Source organism: Phyllobates terribilis, unplaced genomic scaffold (assembly GCF_046119375.1).
Source record: "Phyllobates terribilis strain yellow unplaced genomic scaffold, ASM4611937v1 Scaffold_169__1_contigs__length_4117513, whole genome shotgun sequence".
NCBI lineage: Eukaryota > Metazoa > Chordata > Amphibia > Anura > Dendrobatidae > Phyllobates > Phyllobates terribilis.
Window position 1 is genome coordinate 59,574 of NW_027362929.1, and position 16,984 is coordinate 76,557.

Genomic DNA, 16,984 nt, shown 5'->3' on the forward strand with positions numbered 1-16,984 from the left:
CAGACTAATCAACCAAACTTTTTGGGTTGGTTTCTCTTTTATAGTCTGCAGGCATTAAATGAAAGAAGTCAGTGTTCCCGCAGAGGGAGACAACGTTTCAGAAAAGGCATTGTAGCAAACCAAAAAAGAAATTTTAAGCGCAGCAGAGTAACCAGCTCACATACCTGTTAGCTCAGGTGAGTTTAAAAGGCTGCTGTTGATAACAAGGGCATTTGCTAAATAGATGGTGTGTGTGCAACAATATACTGAAAGGTCAATTATATTGTGCAGCTTATCTCACCACCTGTAGTTATTTAGGTGAAAGCTCCAAAATGCTTGCCTAATATGTCTGTTTATCCAAAAGGAAGTATAGAGGGAGAGCTAGATAGATAGCATTGCATTACATTACATTACATGGCAATGCAATGCACAGTTGCTGAAGTTGAACCAAAATGAGCTTGTCATCTGGCTTCTGCAACTTTTAACATGAAAAATCCAATGAGGAGAAGAAAAGCAAAGCCAAAGAGTCCATCCCAAAATCCGACAAACAAGCAAAATGAACAAAAAGCATTGAATTCAATTCTTTCTGATTTTAGAAACTGCATTAAAGAAGGGGTGCACCGGCCCTGGAGATACTGCAATACCAGGTCAATGCGTGGAGTGGACAGAGCAAGCTCTTTTTCCATCTCCCTGTTCTAAAAATCCATTTAATATATGGTCCCCAGATAGGGGACGTATCAGATATTAAACTGATAAGAACAGATACTACACTTGATCTTAGCCAAAAGGCCGAGAAGCGATAACCAGAATTGGTTTCCGACTACGGTGCCACCCAAGGATTCTGAAAAGTCCATTTGTGGAGATGGCCACCTGGACTCCCGTTAAGAAGACATGCTGTCAACCTCTAGATCCCTCACATGCCTGCACTTTTCGGCTTGCTGCTGCTGCAATCCACGCGTTTTAGATCTGCATAACTCCACCTCTTTTAGCACAGTACCCTCAACCCCCGGCTGTTCCCACCCGCCTCAACACCGTTGGAAGGGAGGAGAACCAATTAAGGCGGGGGGGGGGGTGGAACGAGCAGCTGTCTACCTTTAGCAGGAGGGTTGCTGATTAATTACCTCTCCTGCTGCTGCTGCTGCTGGCTGTCCAGCAGCAGACTGAAGGTGGCTGCTGCTGTGCGCAGGTATATAAAGGCTCAGAGCCTATTATGACACGCGCAGCCAGCGTTCCATTGCCACATTCCTTCTACTGCAGGCGGGATACCTGGATGGCTGAATGTCACTGAGAAGCTCACAGAGACCGCCATAAGCAACAGTTTAAAAGAATGCCACAGACTAATCAACCAAACTTTTTGGGTTGGTTTCTCTTTTATAGTCTGCAGGCATTAAATGAAAGAAGTCAGTGTTCCAGCAGAGGGAGACAACGTTTCAGAAAAGGCATTGTAGCAAACCAAAAAAGAAATTTTAAGCGCAGCAGAGTAACCAGCTCACATACCTGTTAGCTCAGGTGAGTTTAAAAGGCTGCTGTTGATAACAAGGGCATTTGCTAAATAGATGGTGTGTGTGCAACAATATACTGAAAGGTCAATTATATTGTGCAGCTTATCTCACCACCTGTAGTTATTTAGGTGAAAGCTCCAAAATGCTTGCCTAATATGTCTGTTTATCCAAAAGGAAGTATAGAGGGAGAGCTAGATAGATAGCATTGCATTACATTACATTACATGGCAATGCAATGCACAGTTGCTGAAGTTGAACCAAAATGAGCTTGTCATCTGGCTTCTGCAACTTTTAACATGAAAAATCCAATGAGGAGAAGAAAAGCAAAGCCAAAGAGTCCATCCCAAAATCCGACAAACAAGCAAAATGAACAAAAAGCATTGAATTCAATTCTTTCTGATTTTAGAAACTGCATTAAAGAAGGGGTGCACCGGTCCTGGAGATACTGCAATACCAGGTCAATGCGTGGAGTGGACAGAGCAAGCTCTTTTTCCATCTCCCTGTTCTAAAAATCCATTTAATATATGGTCCCCAGATAGGGGACGTATCAGATATTAAACTGATAAGAACAGATACTACACTTGATCTTAGCCAAAAGGCCGAGAAGCGATAACCAGAATTGGTTTCCGACTACGGTGCCACCCAAGGATTCTGAAAAGTCCATTTGTGGAGATGGCCACCTGGACTTCCGTTAAGAAGACATGCTGTCAACCTCTAGATCCCTCACATGCCTGCACTTTTCGGCTTGCTGCTGCTGCAATCCACGCGTTTTAGATCTGCATAACTCCACCTCTTTTAGCACAGTACCCTCAACCCCCGGCTGTTCCCACCCGCCTCAACACCGTTGGAAGGGAGGAGAACCAATTAAGGCGGGGGGGGGGTGGAACGAGCAGCTGTCTACCCTTAGCAGGAGGGTTGCTGATTAATTACCTCTCCTGCTGCTGCTGCTGCTGGCTGTCCAGCAGCAGACTGAAGGTGGCTGCTGCTGTGCGCAGGTATATAAAGGCTCAGAGCCTATTATGACACGCGCAGCCAGCGTTCCATTGCCACATTCCGTCTACTGCAGGCGGGATACCTGGATGGCTGAATGTCACTGAGAAGCTCACAGAGACCGCCATAAGCAACAGTTTAAAAGAATGCCACAGACTAATCAACCAAACTTTTTGGGTTGGTTTCTCTTTTATAGTCTGCAGGCATTAAATGAAAGAAGTCAGTGTTCCAGCAGAGGGAGACAACGTTTCAGAAAAGGCATTGTAGCAAACCAAAAAAGAAATTTTAAGCGCAGCAGAGTAACCAGCTCACATACCTGTTAGCTCAGGTGAGTTTAAAAGGCTGCTGTTGATAACAAGGGCATTTGCTAAATAGATGGTGTGTGTGCAACAATATACTGAAAGGTCAATTATATTGTGCAGCTTATCTCACCACCTGTAGTTATTTAGGTGAAAGCTCCAAAATGCTTGCCTAATATGTCTGTTTATCCAAAAGGAAGTATAGAGGGAGAGCTAGATAGATAGCATTGCATTACATTACATTACATGGCAATGCAATGCACAGTTGCTGAAGTTGAACCAAAATGAGCTTGTCATCTGGCTTCTGCAACTTTTAACATGAAAAATCCAATGAGGAGAAGAAAAGCAAAGCCAAAGAGTCCATCCCAAAATCCGACAAACAAGCAAAATGAACAAAAAGCATTGAATTCAATTCTTTCTGATTTTAGAAACTGCATTAAAGAAGGGGTGCACCGGTCCTGGAGATACTGCAATACCAGGTCAATGCGTGGAGTGGACAGAGCAAGCTCTTTTTCCATCTCCCTGTTCTAAAAATCCATTTAATATATGGTCCCCAGATAGGGGACGTATCAGATATTAAACTGATAAGAACAGATACTACACTTGATCTTAGCCAAAAGGCCGAGAAGCGATAACCAGAATTGGTTTCCGACTACGGTGCCACCCAAGGATTCTGAAAAGTCCATTTGTGGAGATGGCCACCTGGACTCCCGTTAAGAAGACATGCTGTCAACCTCTAGATCCCTCACATGCCTGCACTTTTCGGCTTGCTGCTGCTGCAATCCACGCGTTTTAGATCTGCATAACTCCACCTCTTTTAGCACAGTACCCTCAACCCCCGGCTGTTCCCACCCGCCTCAACACCGTTGGAAGGGAGGAGAACCAATTAAGGCGGGGGGGGGGGTGGAACGAGCAGCTGTCTACCCTTAGCAGGAGGGTTGCTGATTAATTACCTCTCCTGCTGCTGCTGCTGCTGGCTGTCCAGCAGCAGACTGAAGGTGGCTGCTGCTGTGCGCAGGTATATAAAGGCTCAGAGCCTATTATGACACGCGCAGCCAGCGTTCCATTGCCACATTCCGTCTACTGCAGGCGGGATACCTGGATGGCTGAATGTCACTGAGAAGCTCACAGAGACCGCCATAAGCAACAGTTTAAAAGAATGCCACAGACTAATCAACCAAACTTTTTGGGTTGGTTTCTCTTTTATAGTCTGCAGGCATTAAATGAAAGAAGTCAGTGTTCCAGCAGAGGGAGACAACGTTTCAGAAAAGGCATTGTAGCAAACCAAAAAAGAAATTTTAAGCGCAGCAGAGTAACCATCTCACATACCTGTTAGCTCAGGTGAGTTTAAAAGGCTGCTGTTGATAACAAGGGCATTTGCTAAATAGATGGTGTGTGTGCAACAATATACTGAAAGGTCAATTATATTGTGCAGCTTATCTCACCACCTGTAGTTATTTAGGTGAAAGCTCCAAAATGCTTGCCTAATATGTCTGTTTATCCAAAAGGAAGTATAGAGGGAGAGCTAGATAGATAGCATTGCATTACATTACATTACATGGCAATGCAATGCACAGTTGCTGAAGTTGAACCAAAATGAGCTTGTCATCTGGCTTCTGCAACTTTTAACATGAAAAATCCAATGAGGAGAAGAAAAGCAAAGCCAAAGAGTCCATCCCAAAATCCGACAAACAAGCAAAATGAACAAAAAGCATTGAATTCAATTCTTTCTGATTTTAGAAACTGCATTAAAGAAGGGGTGCACCGGTCCTGGAGATACTGCAATACCAGGTCAATGCGTGGAGTGGACAGAGCAAGCTCTTTTTCCATCTCCCTGTTCTAAAAATCCATTTAATATATGGTCCCCAGATAGGGGACGTATCAGATATTAAACTGATAAGAACAGATACTACACTTGATCTTAGCCAAAAGGCCGAGAAGCGATAACCAGAATTGGTTTCCGACTACGGTGCCACCCAAGGATTCTGAAAAGTCCATTTGTGGAGATGGCCACCTGGACTCCCGTTAAGAAGACATGCTGTCAACCTCTAGATCCCTCACATGCCTGCACTTTTCGGCTTGCTGCTGCTGCAATCCACGCGTTTTAGATCTGCATAACTCCACCTCTTTTAGCACAGTACCCTCAACCCCCGGCTGTTCCCACCCGCCTCAACACCGTTGGAAGGGAGGAGAACCAATTAAGGCGGGGGGGGGGTGGAACGAGCAGCTGTCTACCCTTAGCAGGAGGGTTGCTGATTAATTACCTCTCCTGCTGCTGCTGCTGCTGGCTGTCCAGCAGCAGACTGAAGGTGGCTGCTGCTGTGCGCAGGTATATAAAGGCTCAGAGCCTATTATGACACGCGCAGCCAGCGTTCCATTGCCACATTCCGTCTACTGCAGGCGGGATACCTGGATGGCTGAATGTCACTGAGAAGCTCACAGAGACCGCCATAAGCAACAGTTTAAAAGAATGCCACAGACTAATCAACCAAACTTTTTGGGTTGGTTTCTCTTTTATAGTCTGCAGGCATTAAATGAAAGAAGTCAGTGTTCCAGCAGAGGGAGACAACGTTTCAGAAAAGGCATTGTAGCAAACCAAAAAAGAAATTTTAAGCACAGCAGAGTAACCATCTCACATACCTGTTAGCTCAGGTGAGTTTAAAAGGCTGCTGTTGATAACAAGGGCATTTGCTAAATAGATGGTGTGTGTGCAACAATATACTGAAAGGTCAATTATATTGTGCAGCTTATCTCACCACCTGTAGTTATTTAGGTGAAAGCTCCAAAATGCTTGCCTAATATGTCTGTTTATCCAAAAGGAAGTATAGAGGGAGAGCTAGATAGATAGCATTGCATTACATTACATTACATGGCAATGCAATGCACAGTTGCTGAAGTTGAACCAAAATGAGCTTGTCATCTGGCTTCTGCAACTTTTAACATGAAAAATCCAATGAGGAGAAGAAAAGCAAAGCCAAAGAGTCCATCCCAAAATCCGACAAACAAGCAAAATGAACAAAAAGCATTGAATTCAATTCTTTCTGATTTTAGAAACTGCATTAAAGAAGGGGTGCACCGGTCCTGGAGATACTGCAATACCAGGTCAATGCGTGGAGTGGACAGAGCAAGCTCTTTTTCCATCTCCCTGTTCTAAAAATCCATTTAATATATGGTCCCCAGATAGGGGACGTATCAGATATTAAACTGATAAGAACAGATACTACACTTGATCTTAGCCAAAAGGCCGAGAAGCGATAACCAGAATTGGTTTCCGACTACGGTGCCACCCAAGGATTCTGAAAAGTCCATTTGTGGAGATGGCCACCTGGACTCCCGTTAAGAAGACATGCTGTCAACCTCTAGATCCCTCACATGCCTGCACTTTTCGGCTTGCTGCTGCTGCAATCCACGCGTTTTAGATCTGCATAACTCCACCTCTTTTAGCACAGTACCCTCAACCCCCGGCTGTTCCCACCCGCCTCAACACCGTTGGAAGGGAGGAGAACCAATTAAGGCGGGGGGGGGGTGGAACGAGCAGCTGTCTACCCTTAGCAGGAGGGTTGTTGATTAATTACCTCTCCTGCTGCTGCTGCTGCTGCTGGCTGTCCAGCAGCAGACTGAAGGTGGCTGCTGCTGTGCGCAGGTATATAAAGGCTCAGAGCCTATTATGACACGCGCAGCCAGCGTTCCATTGCCACATTCCGTCTACTGCAGGCGGGATACCTGGATGGCTGAATGTCACTGAGAAGCTCACAGAGACCGCCATAAGCAACAGTTTAAAAGAATGCCACAGACTAATCAACCAAACTTTTTGGGTTGGTTTCTCTTTTATAGTCTGCAGGCATTAAATGAAAGAAGTCAGTGTTCCAGCAGAGGGAGACAACGTTTCAGAAAAGGCATTGTAGCAAACCAAAAAAGAAATTTTAAGCGCAGCAGAGTAACCAGCTCACATACCTGTTAGCTCAGGTGAGTTTAAAAGGCTGCTGTTGATAACAAGGGCATTTGCTAAATAGATGGTGTGTGTGCAACAATATACTGAAAGGTCAATTATATTGTGCAGCTTATCTCACCACCTGTAGTTATTTAGGTGAAAGCTCCAAAATGCTTGCCTAATATGTCTGTTTATCCAAAAGGAAGTATAGAGGGAGAGCTAGATAGATAGCATTGCATTACATTACATTACATGGCAATGCAATGCACAGTTGCTGAAGTTGAACCAAAATGAGCTTGTCATCTGGCTTCTGCAACTTTTAACATGAAAAATCCAATGAGGAGAAGAAAAGCAAAGCCAAAGAGTCCATCCCAAAATCTGACAAACAAGCAAAATGAACAAAAAGCATTGAATTCAATTCTTTCTGATTTTAGAAACTGCATTAAAGAAGGGGTGCACCGGTCCTGGAGATACTGCAATACCAGGTCAATGCGTGGAGTGGACAGAGCAAGCTCTTTTTCCATCTCCCTGTTCTAAAAATCCATTTAATATATGGTCCCCAGATAGGGGACGTATCAGATATTAAACTGATAAGAACAGATACTACACTTGATCTTAGCCAAAAGGCCGAGAAGCGATAACCAGAATTGGTTTCCGACTACGGTGCCACCCAAGGATTCTGAAAAGTCCATTTGTGGAGATGGCCACCTGGACTCCCGTTAAGAAGACATGCTGTCAACCTCTAGATCCCTCACATGCCTGCACTTTTCGGCTTGCTGCTGCTGCAATCCACGCGTTTTAGATCTGCATAACTCCACCTCTTTTAGCACAGTACCCTCAACCCCCGGCTGTTCCCACCCGCCTCAACACCGTTGGAAGGGAGGAGAACCAATTAAGGCGGGGGGGGGGTGGAACGAGCAGCTGTCTACCCTTAGCAGGAGGGTTGTTGATTAATTACCTCTCCTGCTGCTGCTGCTGCTGGCTGTCCAGCAGCAGACTGAAGGTGGCTGCTGCTGTGCGCAGGTATATAAAGGCTCAGAGCCTATTATGACACGCGCAGCCAGCGTTCCATTGCCACATTCCGTCTACTGCAGGCGGGATACCTGGATGGCTGAATGTCACTGAGAAGCTCACAGAGACCGCCATAAGCAACAGTTTAAAAGAATGCCACAGACTAATCAACCAAACTTTTTGGGTTGGTTTCTCTTTTATAGTCTGCAGGCATTAAATGAAAGAAGTCAGTGTTCCAGCAGAGGGAGACAACGTTTCAGAAAAGGCATTGTAGCAAACCAAAAAAGAAATTTTAAGCGCAGCAGAGTAACCAGCTCACATACCTGTTAGCTCAGGTGAGTTTAAAAGGCTGCTGTTGATAACAAGGGCATTTGCTAAATAGATGGTGTGTGTGCAACAATATACTGAAAGGTCAATTATATTGTGCAGCTTATCTCACCACCTGTAGTTATTTAGGTGAAAGCTCCAAAATGCTTGCCTAATATGTCTGTTTATCCAAAAGGAAGTATAGAGGGAGAGCTAGATAGATAGCATTGCATTACATTACATTACATGGCAATGCAATGCACAGTTGCTGAAGTTGAACCAAAATGAGCTTGTCATCTGGCTTCTGCAACTTTTAACATGAAAAATCCAATGAGGAGAAGAAAAGCAAAGCCAAAGAGTCCATCCCAAAATCTGACAAACAAGCAAAATGAACAAAAAGCATTGAATTCAATTCTTTCTGATTTTAGAAACTGCATTAAAGAAGGGGTGCACCGGTCCTGGAGATACTGCAATACCAGGTCAATGCGTGGAGTGGACAGAGCAAGCTCTTTTTCCATCTCCCTGTTATAAAAATCCATTTAATATATGGTCCCCAGATAGGGGACGTATCAGATATTAAACTGATAAGAACAGATACTACACTTGATCTTAGCCAAAAGGCCGAGAAGCGATAACCAGAATTGGTTTCCGACTACGGTGCCACCCAAGGATTCTGAAAAGTCCATTTGTGGAGATGGCCACCTGGACTCCCGTTAAGAAGACATGCTGTCAACCTCTAGATCCCTCACATGCCTGCACTTTTCGGCTTGCTGCTGCTGCAATCCACGCGTTTTAGATCTGCATAACTCCACCTCTTTTAGCACAGTACCCTCAACCCCCGGCTGTTCCCACCCGCCTCAACACCGTTGGAAGGGAGGAGAACCAATTAAGGCGGGGGGGGGGGGAACGAGCAGCTGTCTACCCTTAGCAGGAGGGTTGCTGATTAATTACCTCTCCTGCTGCTGCTGCTGCTGGCTGTCCAGCAGCAGACTGAAGGTGGCTGCTGCTGTGCGCAGGTATATAAAGGCTCAGAGCCTATTATGACATGCGCAGCCAGCGTTCCATTGCCACATTCCGTCTACTGCAGGCGGGATACCTGGATGGCTGAATGTCACTGAGAAGCTCACAGAGACCGCCATAAGCAACAGTTTAAAAGAATGCCACAGACTAATCAACCAAACTTTTTGGGTTGGTTTCTCTTTTATAGTCTGCAGGCATTAAATGAAAGAAGTCAGTGTTCCAGCAGAGGGAGACAACGTTTCAGAAAAGGCATTGTAGCAAACCAAAAAAGAAATTTTAAGCGCAGCAGAGTAACCAGCTCACATACCTGTTAGCTCAGGTGAGTTTAAAAGGCTGCTGTTGATAACAAGGGCATTTGCTAAATAGATGGTGTGTGTGCAACAATATACTGAAAGGTCAATTATATTGTGCAGCTTATCTCACCACCTGTAGTTATTTAGGTGAAAGCTCCAAAATGCTTGCCTAATATGTCTGTTTATCCAAAAGGAAGTATAGAGGGAGAGCTAGATAGATAGCATTGCATTACATTACATTACATGGCAATGCAATGCACAGTTGCTGAAGTTGAACCAAAATGAGCTTGTCATCTGGCTTCTGCAACTTTTAACATGAAAAATCCAATGAGGAGAAGAAAAGCAAAGCCAAAGAGTCCATCCCAAAATCCGACAAACAAGCAAAATGAACAAAAAGCATTGAATTCAATTCTTTCTGATTTTAGAAACTGCATTAAAGAAGGGGTGCACCGGTCCTGGAGATACTGCAATACCAGGTCAATGCGTGGAGTGGACAGAGCAAGCTCTTTTTCCATCTCCCTGTTCTAAAAATCCATCTAATATATGGTCCCCAGATAGGGGACGTATCAGATATTAAACTGATAAGAACAGATACTACACTTGATCTTAGCCAAAAGGCCGAGAAGCGATAACCAGAATTGGTTTCCGACTACGGTGCCACCCAAGGATTCTGAAAAGTCCATTTGTGGAGATGGCCATCTGGACTCCCGTTAAGAAGACATGCTGTCAACCTCTAGATCCCTCACATGCCTGCACTTTTCGGCTTGCTGCTGCTGCAATCCACGCGTTTTAGATCTGCATAACTCCACCTCTTTTAGCACAGTACCCTCAACCCCCGGCTGTTCCCACCCGCCTCAACACCGTTGGAAGGGAGGAGAACCAATTAAGGCGGGGGGGGGGGTGGAACGAGCAGCTGTCTACCCTTAGCAGGAGGGTTGCTGATTAATTACCTCTCCTGCTGCTGCTGCTGCTGGCTGTCCAGCAGCAGACTGAAGGTGGCTGCTGCTGTGCGCAGGTATATAAAGGCTCAGAGCCTAATATGACACGCGCAGCCAGCGTTCCATTGCCACATTCCGTCTACTGCAGGCGGGATACCTGGATGGCTGAATGTCACTGAGAAGCTCACAGAGACCGCCATAAGCAACAGTTTAAAAGAATGCCACAGAATAATCAACCAAACTTTTTGGGTTGGTTTCTCTTTTATAGTCTGCAGGCATTAAATGAAAGAAGTCAGTGTTCCAGCAGAGGGAGACAACGTTTCAGAAAAGGCATTGTAGCAAACCAAAAAAGAAATTTTAAGCACAGCAGAGTAACCATCTCACATACCTGTTAGCTCAGGTGAGTTTAAAAGGCTGCTGTTGATAACAAGGGCATTTGCTAAATAGATGGTGTGTGTGCAACAATATACTGAAAGGTCAATTATATTGTGCAGCTTATCTCACCACCTGTAGTTATTTAGGTGAAAGCTCCAAAATGCTTGCCTAATATGTCTGTTTATCCAAAAGGAAGTATAGAGGGAGAGCTAGATAGATAGCATTGCATTACATTACATTACATGGCAATGCAATGCACAGTTGCTGAAGTTGAACCAAAATGAGCTTGTCATCTGGCTTCTGCAACTTTTAACATGAAAAATCCAATGAGGAGAAGAAAAGCAAAGCCAAAGAGTCCATCCCAAAATCCGACAAACAAGCAAAATGAACAAAAAGCATTGAATTCAATTCTTTCTGATTTTAGAAACTGCATTAAAGAAGGGGTGCACCGGTCCTGGAGATACTGCAATACCAGGTCAATGCGTGGAGTGGACAGAGCAAGCTCTTTTTCCATCTCCCTGTTCTAAAAATCCATTTAATATATGGTCCCCAGATAGGGGACGTATCAGATATTAAACTGATAAGAACAGATACTACACTTGATCTTAGCCAAAAGGCCGAGAAGCGATAACCAGAATTGGTTTCCGACTACGGTGCCACCCAAGGATTCTGAAAAGTCCATTTGTGGAGATGGCCACCTGGACTCCCGTTAAGAAGACATGCTGTCAACCTCTAGATCCCTCACATGCCTGCACTTTTCGGCTTGCTGCTGCTGCAATCCACGCGTTTTAGATCTGCATAACTCCACCTCTTTTAGCACAGTACCCTCAACCCCCGGCTGTTCCCACCCGCCTCAACACCGTTGGAAGGGAGGAGAACCAATTAAGGCGGGGGGGGGGTGGAACGAGCAGCTGTCTACCCTTAGCAGGAGGGTTGCTGATTAATTACCTCTCCTGCTGCTGCTGCTGCTGGCTGTCCAGCAGCAGACTGAAGGTGGCTGCTGCTGTGCGCAGGTATATAAAGGCTCAGAGCCTATTATGACACGCGCAGCCAGCGTTCCATTGCCACATTCCGTCTACTGCAGGCGGGATACCTGGATGGCTGAATGTCACTGAGAAGCTCACAGAGACCGCCATAAGCAACAGTTTAAAAGAATGCCACAGACTAATCAACCAAACTTTTTGGGTTGGTTTCTCTTTTATAGTCTGCAGGCATTAAATGAAAGAAGTCAGTGTTCCAGCAGAGGGAGACAACGTTTCAGAAAAGGCATTGTAGCAAACCAAAAAAGAAATTTTAAGCGCAGCAGAGTAACCAGCTCACATACCTGTTAGCTCAGGTGAGTTTAAAAGGCTGCTGTTGATAACAAGGGCATTTGCTAAATAGATGGTGTGTGTGCAACAATATACTGAAAGGTCAATTATATTGTGCAGCTTATCTCACCACCTGTAGTTATTTAGGTGAAAGCTCCAAAATGCTTGCCTAATATGTCTGTTTATCCAAAAGGAAGTATAGAGGGAGAGCTAGATAGATAGCATTGCATTACATTACATTACATGGCAATGCAATGCACAGTTGCTGAAGTTGAACCAAAATGAGCTTGTCATCTGGCTTCTGCAACTTTTAACATGAAAAATCCAATGAGGAGAAGAAAAGCAAAGCCAAAGAGTCCATCCCAAAATCCGACAAACAAGCAAAATGAACAAAAAGCATTGAATTCAATTCTTTCTGATTTTAGAAACTGCATTAAAGAAGGGGTGCACCGGTCCTGGAGATACTGCAATACCAGGTCAATGCGTGGAGTGGACAGAGCAAGCTCTTTTTCCATCTCCCTGTTCTAAAAATCCATTTAATATATGGTCCCCAGATAGGGGACGTATCAGATATTAAACTGATAAGAACAGATACTACACTTGATCTTAGCCAAAAGGCCGAGAAGCGATAACCAGAATTGGTTTCCGACTACGGTGCCACCCAAGGATTCTGAAAAGTCCATTTGTGGAGATGGCCACCTGGACTCCCGTTAAGAAGACATGCTGTCAACCTCTAGATCCCTCACATGCCTGCACTTTTCGGCTTGCTGCTGCTGCAATCCACGCGTTTTAGATCTGCATAACTCCACCTCTTTTAGCACAGTACCCTCAACCCCCGGCTGTTCCCACCCGCCTCAACACCGTTGGAAGGGAGGAGAACCAATTAAGGCGGGGGGGGGGGGGGGTGGAACGAGCAGCTGTCTACCCTTAGCAGGAGGGTTGCTGATTAATTACCTCTCCTGCTGCTGCTGCTGCTGGCTGTCCAGCAGCAGACTGAAGGTGGCTGCTGCTGTGCGCAGGTATATAAAGGCTCAGAGCCTATTATGACACGCGCAGCCAGCGTTCCATTGCCACATTCCGTCTACTGCAGGCGGGATACCTGGATGGCTGAATGTCACTGAGAAGCTCACAGAGACCGCCATAAGCAACAGTTTAAAAGAATGCCACAGACTAATCAACCAAACTTTTTGGGTTGGTTTCTCTTTTATAGTCTGCAGGCATTAAATGAAAGAAGTCAGTGTTCCAGCAGAGGGAGACAACGTTTCAGAAAAGGCATTGTAGCAAACCAAAAAAGAAATTTTAAGCGCAGCAGAGTAACCAGCTCACATACCTGTTAGCTCAGGTGAGTTTAAAAGGCTGCTGTTGATAACAAGGGCATTTGCTAAATAGATGGTGTGTGTGCAACAATATACTGAAAGGTCAATTATATTGTGCAGCTTATCTCACCACCTGTAGTTATTTAGGTGAAAGCTCCAAAATGCTTGCCTAATATGTCTGTTTATCCAAAAGGAAGTATAGAGGGAGAGCTAGATAGATAGCATTGCATTACATTACATTACATGGCAATGCAATGCACAGTTGCTGAAGTTGAACCAAAATGAGCTTGTCATCTGGCTTCTGCAACTTTTAACATGAAAAATCCAATGAGGAGAAGAAAAGCAAAGCCAAAGAGTCCATCCCAAAATCCGACAAACAAGCAAAATGAACAAAAAGCATTGAATTCAATTCTTTCTGATTTTAGAAACTGCATTAAAGAAGGGGTGCACCGGTCCTGGAGATACTGCAATACCAGGTCAATGCGTGGAGTGGACAGAGCAAGCTCTTTTTCCATCTCCCTGTTCTAAAAATCCATTTAATATATGGTCCCCAGATAGGGGACGTATCAGATATTAAACTGATAAGAACAGATACTACACTTGATCTTAGCCAAAAGGCCGAGAAGCGATAACCAGAATTGGTTTCCGACTACGGTGCCACCCAAGGATTCTGAAAAGTCCATTTGTGGAGATGGCCACCTGGACTCCCGTTAAGAACACATGCTGTCAACCTCTAGATCCCTCACATGCCTGCACTTTTCGGCTTGCTGCTGCTGCAATCCACGCGTTTTAGATCTGCATAACTCCACCTCTTTTAGCACAGTACCCTCAACCCCCGGCTGTTCCCACCCGCCTCAACACCGTTGGAAGGGAGGAGAACCAATTAAGGCGGGGGGGGGGTGGAACGAGCAGCTGTCTACCCTTAGCAGGAGGGTTGCTGATTAATTACCTCTCCTGCTGCTGCTGCTGCTGGCTGTCCAGCAGCAGACTGAAGGTGGCTGCTGCTGTGCGCAGGTATATAAAGGCTCAGAGCCTATTATGACACGCGCAGCCAGCGTTCCATTGCCACATTCCGTCTACTGCAGGCGGGATACCTGGATGGCTGAATGTCACTGAGAAGCTCACAGAGACCGCCATAAGCAACAGTTTAAAAGAATGCCACAGACTAATCAACCAAACTTTTTGGGTTGGTTTCTCTTTTATAGTCTGCAGGCATTAAATGAAAGAAGTCAGTGTTCCAGCAGAGGGAGACAACGTTTCAGAAAAGGCATTGTAGCAAACCAAAAAAGAAATTTTAAGCGCAGCAGAGTAACCAGCTCACATACCTGTTAGCTCAGGTGAGTTTAAAAGGCTGCTGTTGATAACAAGAGCATTTGCTAAATAGATGGTGTGTGTGCAACAATATACTGAAAGGTCAATTATATTGTGCAGCTTATCTCACCACCTGTAGTTATTTAGGTGAAAGCTCCAAAATGCTTGCCTAATATGTCTGTTTATCCAAAAGGAAGTATAGAGGGAGAGCTGGATAGATAGCATTGCATTACATTACATTACATGGCAATGCAATGCACAGTTGCTGAAGTTGAACCAAAATGAGCTTGTCATCTGGCTTCTGCAACTTTTAACATGAAAAATCCAATGAGGAGAAGAAAAGCAAAGCCAAAGAGTCCATCCCAAAATCCGACAAACAAGCAAAATGAACAAAAAGCATTGAATTCAATTCTTTCTGATTTTAGAAACTGCATTAAAGAAGGGGTGCACCGGTCCTGGAGATACTGCAATACCAGGTCAATGCGTGGAGTGGACAGAGCAAGCTCTTTTTCCATCTCCCTGTTCTAAAAATCCATTTAATATATGGTCCCCAGATAGGGGACGTATCAGATATTAAACTGATAAGAACAGTTACTACACTTGATCTTAGCCAAAAGGCCGAGAAGCGATAACCAGAATTGGTTTCCGACTACGGTGCCACCCAAGGATTCTGAAAAGTCCATTTGTGGAGATGGCCACCTGGACTCCCGTTAAGAAGACATGCTGTCAACCTCTAGATCCCTCACATGCCTGCACTTTTCGGCTTGCTGCTGCTGCAATCCACGCGTTTTAGATCTGCATAACTCCACCTCTTTTAGCACAGTACCCTCAACCCCCGGCTGTTCCCACCCGCCTCAACACCGTTGGAAGGGAGGAGAACCAATTAAGGCGGGGGGGGGGGGGGAACGAGCAGCTGTCTACCCTTAGCAGGAGGGTTGCTGATTAATTACCTCTCCTGCTGCTGCTGCTGCTGGCTGTCCAGCAGCAGACTGAAGGTGGCTGCTGCTGTGCGCAGGTATATAAAGGCTCAGAGCCTAATATGACACGCGCAGCCAGCGTTCCATTGCCACATTCCGTCTACTGCAGGCGGGATACCTGGATGGCTGAATGTCACTGAGAAGCTCACAGAGACCGCCATAAGCAACAGTTTAAAAGAATGCCACAGAATAATCAACCAAACTTTTTGGGTTGGTTTCTCTTTTATAGTCTGCAGGCATTAAATGAAAGAAGTCAGTGTTCCAGCAGAGGGAGACAACGTTTCAGAAAAGGCATTGTAGCAAACCAAAAAAGAAATTTTAAGCACAGCAGAGTAACCATCTCACATACCTGTTAGCTCAGGTGAGTTTAAAAGGCTGCTGTTGATAACAAGGGCATTTGCTAAATAGATGGTGTGTGTGCAACAATATACTGAAAGGTCAATTATATTGTGCAGCTTATCTCACCACCTGTAGTTATTTAGGTGAAAGCTCCAAAATGCTTGCCTAATATGTCTGTTTATCCAAAAGGAAGTATAGAGGGAGAGCTAGATAGATAGCATTGCATTACATTACATTACATGGCAATGCAATGCACAGTTGCTGAAGTTGAACCAAAATGAGCTTGTCATCTGGCTTCTGCAACTTTTAACATGAAAAATCCAATGAGGAGAAGAAAAGCAAAGCCAAAGAGTCCATCCCAAAATCCGACAAACAAGCAAAATGAACAAAAAGCATTGAATTCAATTCTTTCTGATTTTAGAAACTGCATTAAAGAAGGGGTGCACCGGTCCTGGAGATACTGCAATACCAGGTCAATGCGTGGAGTGGACAGAGCAAGCTCTTTTTCCATCTCCCTGTTCTAAAAATCCATTTAATATATGGTCCCCAGATAGGGGACGTATCAGATATTAAACTGATAAGAACAGATACTACACTTGATCTTAGCCAAAAGGCCGAGAAGCGATAACCAGAATTGGTTTCCGACTACGGTGCCACCCAAGGATTCTGAAAAGTCCATTTGTGGAGATGGCCACCTGGACTCCCGTTAAGAAGACATGCTGTCAACCTCTAGATCCCTCACATGCCTGCACTTTTCGGCTTGCTGCTGCTGCAATCCACGCGTTTTAGATCTGCATAACTCCACCTCTTTTAGCACAGTACCCTCAACCCCCGGCTGTTCCCACCCGCCTCAACACCGTTGGAAGGGAGGAGAACCAATTAAGGCGGGGGGGGGGTGGAACGAGCAGCTGTCTACCCTTAGCAGGAGGGTTGCTGATTAATTACCTCTCCTGCTGCTGCTGCTGCTGGCTGTCCAGCAGCAGACTGAAGGTGGCTGCTGCTGTGCGCAGGTATATAAAGGCTCAGAGCCTATTATGACACGCGCAGCCAGCGTTCCATTGCCACATTCCGTCTACTGCAGGCGGGA

The 16,984-nt window shown here is 45.1% G+C and overlaps 13 non-coding genes across 13 annotated transcripts; all 13 read right to left on the minus strand.

Moving 5' to 3' along the window:
- Positions 1-589: 589 nt before the first annotated feature.
- On the minus strand, positions 590-780 carry LOC141209936 (U2 spliceosomal RNA). The gene has a single exon (XR_012280121.1). It is a non-coding gene; the product is annotated as a U2 spliceosomal RNA (small nuclear RNA).
- A 1,121-nt stretch (positions 781-1,901) lies between these two features.
- LOC141208755 (U2 spliceosomal RNA) lies at positions 1,902-2,092 on the minus strand. Its single transcript, XR_012278970.1, has one exon. It is a non-coding gene; the product is annotated as a U2 spliceosomal RNA (small nuclear RNA).
- Positions 2,093-3,212: 1,120 nt separating this feature from the next.
- Positions 3,213-3,403, minus strand: LOC141208768 (U2 spliceosomal RNA). Its single transcript, XR_012278982.1, has one exon. It is a non-coding gene; the product is annotated as a U2 spliceosomal RNA (small nuclear RNA).
- A 1,121-nt stretch (positions 3,404-4,524) lies between these two features.
- Positions 4,525-4,715, minus strand: LOC141208779 (U2 spliceosomal RNA). Its single transcript, XR_012278993.1, has one exon. It is a non-coding gene; the product is annotated as a U2 spliceosomal RNA (small nuclear RNA).
- Positions 4,716-5,835: 1,120 nt separating this feature from the next.
- On the minus strand, positions 5,836-6,026 carry LOC141208790 (U2 spliceosomal RNA). Its single transcript, XR_012279004.1, has one exon. It is a non-coding gene; the product is annotated as a U2 spliceosomal RNA (small nuclear RNA).
- Positions 6,027-7,149: 1,123 nt separating this feature from the next.
- Positions 7,150-7,340, minus strand: LOC141208801 (U2 spliceosomal RNA). The gene has a single exon (XR_012279015.1). It is a non-coding gene; the product is annotated as a U2 spliceosomal RNA (small nuclear RNA).
- A 1,120-nt stretch (positions 7,341-8,460) lies between these two features.
- Positions 8,461-8,651, minus strand: LOC141209942 (U2 spliceosomal RNA). Its single transcript, XR_012280127.1, has one exon. It is a non-coding gene; the product is annotated as a U2 spliceosomal RNA (small nuclear RNA).
- A 1,119-nt stretch (positions 8,652-9,770) lies between these two features.
- Positions 9,771-9,961, minus strand: LOC141210011 (U2 spliceosomal RNA). Its single transcript, XR_012280193.1, has one exon. It is a non-coding gene; the product is annotated as a U2 spliceosomal RNA (small nuclear RNA).
- A 1,121-nt stretch (positions 9,962-11,082) lies between these two features.
- LOC141208813 (U2 spliceosomal RNA) lies at positions 11,083-11,273 on the minus strand. The gene has a single exon (XR_012279026.1). It is a non-coding gene; the product is annotated as a U2 spliceosomal RNA (small nuclear RNA).
- Positions 11,274-12,393: 1,120 nt separating this feature from the next.
- On the minus strand, positions 12,394-12,584 carry LOC141208824 (U2 spliceosomal RNA). The gene has a single exon (XR_012279037.1). It is a non-coding gene; the product is annotated as a U2 spliceosomal RNA (small nuclear RNA).
- Positions 12,585-13,709: 1,125 nt separating this feature from the next.
- LOC141208835 (U2 spliceosomal RNA) lies at positions 13,710-13,900 on the minus strand. Its single transcript, XR_012279048.1, has one exon. It is a non-coding gene; the product is annotated as a U2 spliceosomal RNA (small nuclear RNA).
- A 1,120-nt stretch (positions 13,901-15,020) lies between these two features.
- On the minus strand, positions 15,021-15,211 carry LOC141210072 (U2 spliceosomal RNA). Its single transcript, XR_012280252.1, has one exon. It is a non-coding gene; the product is annotated as a U2 spliceosomal RNA (small nuclear RNA).
- Positions 15,212-16,332: 1,121 nt separating this feature from the next.
- LOC141208846 (U2 spliceosomal RNA) lies at positions 16,333-16,523 on the minus strand. The gene has a single exon (XR_012279059.1). It is a non-coding gene; the product is annotated as a U2 spliceosomal RNA (small nuclear RNA).
- Between the last annotated feature and the right edge of the window lie 461 nt (positions 16,524-16,984).